Genomic DNA, 6,382 nt, shown 5'->3' on the forward strand with positions numbered 1-6,382 from the left:
GTCTTCACCGATAACAAGGCCATTAAAATGGGTCGGCGAGCAGGGTCAGGATCATTTCAGCCAAGCAATTGCATTTGGAAAGTTAATTGCGAAATGGAGAAATAATTTTTCTCTGGAGAGGATGCACAGAAGATATTCACTGATTTTCTTAATGTTCAAATTGGTATGTACACTGAGTAGAATTTCACTTACCAGCTCCACTTTATTGTTGAAGAATTTGCATCTGCAACTCTAGTTTCATGGAATAAATAAAATGACAGAGTACTCCTGCAACATCATGATAAGAAAATCTTCATTGTTGTATTTTTGTAATTCTATCAAGCAAATCCTCTAAGATCTCTGATCTCCTAAAGTTTGGTCCATTTGCAGGTTCTTGATTTAACCAATTCCACCAATTACAAGTGTTTCTTCAGCACCTCTGCTCTGGTATACCTTTCCTAAACCGTCTATCAGTTTACCTCTCTGTCTTACTTTAATAACACCCCATAGAACCCATCTAATTTGTCCTAACATCTCTTTATGTGCCCTATGTCATATTTTAAATGGCATTTTCTCTTGTGAAAATTCTTGGGATACTTTAATATATTAAAGTTGCTAACTAATTCTAATTTGTTGATGGTTTCCTTGCTAAAGTATTGATTTGATGGAGTGACTGAAGTAGTATCACACCTTCTATTGAATTGAATTGAATTGAATTTGAATTGAATTGAATTTCCTTTATTGTCATTTAAACAAGTTTGAATGAAATGTTCTTACCATGCAGTCATGACAGTAAAAAAAAAAGAGACAAAACACACAATTAACACAATTTAACAAAAACATCTATCACAGTGACCTCCAGGCACCTCCTCACTGTGTTGGAAGGCTGTGGTCAAGCAGTCAAACTGCTGCATCGAGGCGCTCAAGGCTCCCGATGTTGAAGCGATGGAAGATGCAGTTTTTCTTAAACAAGAAAATTGAAAAGAGGAATTAGAGGAATATGGGCCAAACATGGGCAAATGAGACAAGCTTAGATGGGGCATCTTGGTTAGCATGCATGAGTTGGGCATAAAGTCCTGTTTCTATGCTGTACGACTCTGATTTTACTTCGGAGTCACGTGAGTGACTACGTGAAGAACCCGCTCAGTGCGCAGGCGCGGCATTACGCCAGCAGTGCAACAGCGGCTGCCACGGGAGCTAGGCACTCTCGTTACAGGATGAACCGGACCGTCAGGTGAGTATCCTGAGGTCGGGTTTTCTTTACAGGTGAGCCTTTTTCTGCTTGTGTTTTACAGGCAGAGAAAAAGGCTCTGGATAAAACTGTCCCCCGTTTTCCCGTTGGGGAGGGGGGCAGCAACGGCGGTAGGAGCGACCCGGTGTTCCGTAATTCCCCGACACCGTGCCGAGGCCAGCCCGCTAGTACCTGAAGCAGCGGGCTGGACGCATAGCCACTCGAGAGGCATCCGGCAGGTGTTTCCCGATGTCGGTCGGGACGTCTCTCCACCCGCACGGGGGGAGAGAGAGCCGCCTGAGCCGCTGGAGCGGCTCACGGAGCAGATGCCTGCGAGACGCGCTGCTTGAGGGGCGCTCTCGCTACACAAGGCAAAAGCTCCAGAAGAACCTGTCCCCCGCTCGACTCCAGCGGAGGAGCGTTCCATTGCAAGGGGGGCAGCAACAGGCGGTAGGAACAAATACCGGTCGCCCCGCTATCCCCATCACCGCGCCGAGCCCAGTCCCGCTAGTGCCTGAACTGCGGGCTGGATGTCTAGCCATCCGAACAGGCATCCGGCCGGTGGCGTCCGATTCGTCGGACGGGGACATGTCTCAACCTAAATGGAGGAGAGACAGCCGCCTGAGCTGCATCCAACAGCAATTGGAGCAGCTCCAGCGAGATGCGCAGAAAGAGCGCTCTCGCGGAGGGAGGTCAGGCACCCCCTCCACAGTGCCTCATGCACTGCCCTTTGCTCCCTCATTACTGGAGGCTAGCATTGGTGACCAGGGCTGGGCTGGTCTGGAACAGGGGCAGGCGGACGAATTCGGGAGTATGCCAGGGGTGCAGGAACATGAAGAGCTGTTGGGTGTGATGGACCGCTTGTAGCAACCCCACGGGCTGGAGCACCAGCTGGAACCAAGAATGGCGGCCAGCATCAACCATTACTGGAAAAGGTGCTCGCTGAGGTGCTGAAACAACACAGCACCAGAAAACGGTGAGGCCCTCAAAGTAAAAAGTGTCAACAGCCAAATCTGGGGGCATGTGGGTCACACATCCAGACCCAAGAACTCAAGCTACAGCGGATCCTAAGGCTCCTGACGTCAGCCATCACAGCCTTTGCTCGTTCCGTGGAGACCACGGAGATGGATACCTGCCAGCAGGATGTGCTGGCATTAATGTGTACCACACAATTTGAGATCAACAATCTACGGAGGGAAACATAAGACCTGCCCTCAATCCCAAATTTGCTGGCTTGTGTAAAGCCCCAGCTGCGGAGACGGACGCGCTGCTATTTGGGAAAGATTTCAATAAAAACTGAAGGAGATGCAGGAAGCATCAAAAACCTTCGGCCCAATGAGGGCAGGCCCCGGGACGAGCAAACCAAGACCTCCGATACCCAAGTGGCAGCACCCCACGGCATCCACCAGTCGACGTCCGCAATATGGGACTGGTGAACGCTTGGGGTCCGCACATTATCCCCAAAGATCTTTCAGATCAGGGCCCGCAGCGGACCCTCTGGAAAATGCGCCTCCCCCCAACATCGCCAGCACGTCAGAACAAAATCTTCAGGAAAATGAAGAAACAGAATCGCCAATAACCATGGAGGTAGGTGGGTCTGGTCGCTACCAGCATATAGAGAATAAGGGTGCTTTATTAACAAGGGGGAGATTACACTTGTTTAAAGAAGCATGGGGTATGGTCACGAGTGACAAGTATACTCAACAACATTACAGGATATAAAATACAATTCATGTCAGAAAAAACGCCGCCAGTTCAACAATGGCCCCAAAGGGTATTTCTCCCTCCGTCAAAGAGAAACGTGAGGGACAAGCTGAACTGGTGAGACTTATCACAAAGGGGGTCATCGAAAAGACCAAACATGAACCTTTGGAAATTGTATCGAATATATTCACTAAAACCAAAAAAGATGGTGTCTGTCGCATCATCATTGACCTAACATCACTAAACAAATTTGTTAAGTATATACATTTCAAAATGGAGACGTATGTTACTGCCAAACAACTGAATTCCAAAGGACACTTCATGGCAAGCATTTATCTTAAAGATGCTTACTATCTAGTACCCATATACAAGGATCATCGCAGATACCTAAAATTTATCTGGATGGTACAAAGCATTGCCCTATGGGCGAACTTCAGCCCAAGATTATTCACCAAAATATTGAACCCAGCCATGGCAATACTAAGAAAACAAACATATTGTCATGGCATATCTGGAGGATATTCTCATAGTAGGTAAAACGATGGAATTGGCTGTGGCAGCAGTATCAGCTACAAAACAGCTCCTCGAAACTCTGGGGTTCGTCCTACATCCAGATAAATCTAAGTTGAAGCCATCCACTATCATGGACTACCTGGGCTTCACAATTAACTCAGTCCATATGACTGTTACCTTGCCAAAGGCAAAAATGGTTGAATTAGCACAATCATGCAACAAATTAATGGTCAACGAGCGACCAACTATTCGACAAGTAGCAAGAGTAATTGGGGAAATGGTAGCAGCATTTCCGGCTACACAATTCGGACCTTTGCACTATCAAAAAATTTACAGAGAGCAAAGGTACGGGCAATAAAACGACATACAGGTCACTATGATCGTGTCATGAACTTACCCACTGAAGCAATATCAGAGCTACAGTGGTGGGCAGAAACCGTTTGGCATAGTTTCAGCCCTATCTTTATCACTAACCCTACTTTAGTTATTCAAACAGATGCCAGTGCTCAAGACTGGGGAGCGACTAACTCCATATCCAGCACAAGTGGTAGATGGACTAAACTAGAGTCATCATTACTACTTACACTGGGCATTAACTATCTAGAGATGTTGGGCGCCTTTTATGGTTTAAAAGCATATGTATCTAATATGCAGCACTTGCATGTTCGGTTACAAATTGATAAATACTATGGTGATGGCTTATATTAACCATATGGGTGGCATAAAATCATTATCATGCGACAAATTGGTCAACATGATTTGGCAATGGTATGTCGAAAGACATATTTGACTATCAGCTACTTACCTACCAGGTAAGCTAAACACCCATGCCATGAGAAAATTAAACGTCTGGGTTGCAAGTTTGAACAGACCTTACCTGGAACTGGGATTGTCCAAACAAACCATCACCACCATGTCGGCATCCCTTCGAACATCCACCAAGAGGCAGTACTTAACCAGCATCAAAAAAGGGAGAAGTACTGCCAGGAAACATGGACAACATACGCAACAGCTACAGCCACCAACATACTGGAGTTCCTGGCCATCTACACCACGATGTAGGGATCAGCTACAGTGCCATCAACACAGCGCAGAGTGCTCTTTCTGCTTATCTCAAACCAGCGGCAGGACAACAGGCGATGGGATCCCATCCACTGGTGGTAAAACTGATGAAGGGCATTTACAATATCAAGCCCTAAGCCCAGGTATACCCATATTTGGGATATCAGTGTGGTCCTGACATATCTCAGGGAATGGCCACCAGCCAGATCCCCCGGCCTCGAGCAAGCTACACTAAAGACGCTTAGGTTGATGGCACTTGTATCCGCTCAGAGGGTCCAGTCACTACACCTATTGCGACTGGACAACATGATCACAGCTCCAGACCAGATCTGTCGTTATCCAGCGACTGGTCAAACAGAGCAGACCAGGAACACCTAATCCAGTCGTGGCTTACCCACCAGAACCACGGTTATGTGCCATGACCTACCTACTATCCTACATAGACACAACCAGAATATTCGAGGGAGATGAAAAGCCTTGTGGGTCAGTCACAAAAACCTTATGGTGGGGTACGAGCCAAACCATTGCGAGATGGCTCAAGCAGGTGCTAGAAACTGCTGGGATAAACACTAACATGTACAAATTTTATTCCACCAGGGCAGCATCCATGTCGACGGCTAAAGAATGGACATGCCTATACACCACATCCTGGCTACAGCAGGATGGTGGGAAGGGAAAAGACCGTTCAGAAATTTTATAATAAGCCGTTGGCAAAACCTGGTTTATTTGCAGTAAAGATTTACGAACTGCAAATATTTAATTTAAGCCCAGGGGAGCAACTTAATTCTTTGTTGTTATTGTTTAAAAAATACCATTGTGTTTTTCTACAAATAGACTCATTGGTTCATTACGATAACACTTCCTCCCTCAAGAACTTCGGCAGTGAGTGAAATGAAACTGTTACACGGTTTGAAATCACAGAGCTTTGAAATCTTCACGTAGTCACTCACGTGACTCCGAAGTAAAATAGTAAGATTAAACGAGAACTTACCAGTTTGAAGTTTGATCTGTATTTTATGAGGAGTTACGATGAGGGATTACGTGCCCTCCGCTCCCACCCTCATTATATGGATCAAACTAATAAATTGATGTCTCCTTATCTTTACTATGTTTACTTCAAAATAACTGTGTCTATCTGTGATTCCACACCGCTGCTTGGAAGTATGCCGCGCCTGCGCACTGAGCGGGTTCTTCACGTAATCCCTCATCGTAACTCCTCATAAAATACAGATCAAACTTCAAACTGGTAAGTTCTCGTTTAATCTTACTATTCTATGAGTCAAAGACGCTGAAATATATCGAGAGCACGAAAGATTGCAGAAGCTAAAATATTAATTAGTTGGAATGACAGAAGTTGTATCACACTTTCCCTAAATTCTTAAACCAGAACATTGGAAAGAAAATGTATAAGGTTGTATGATTCTATGATTCTATGACTCTGAGAAGCTGAAATATATCATGACTGAAGCATAAGAGATTGCAGATGCTGGAAACTTGAACAAAAAAAAAGAAGGAAGGCTGAAGGAACTCATATGTGTAGAAAGGAACTGCAGATGCTGGTTTAAACTGAAGATAGACACAAAAAGCTGGAATAACTCAGCGGATCAGACAGCATCACTGGAGAAAAGGAATAGGTGACGTTTCGGTCCACATGCTTCATCAGATTGCGAGTCAGGGAAAAACAATTCGCCTGACTCTCACTTTGCAGAAGGGTCTTGACCTGAAACCTCACCTATTCCTTGGCTCCTGAGATGCTGCTTGACCCGTTGAGTTACTCCAGCTTTTTGTGGCAGGGCTTGAATGCCATCACCTCCGACAAGGCAAAATCAGGAGGCAGCTCAAGCGACAGCGAAGCATCACTCCCTGACGAGCTCAAGGCATTCTACGCATGCT

The sequence above is a fragment of the Amblyraja radiata genome, chromosome 4 (assembly GCF_010909765.2).
Source record: "Amblyraja radiata isolate CabotCenter1 chromosome 4, sAmbRad1.1.pri, whole genome shotgun sequence".
NCBI lineage: Eukaryota > Metazoa > Chordata > Chondrichthyes > Rajiformes > Rajidae > Amblyraja > Amblyraja radiata.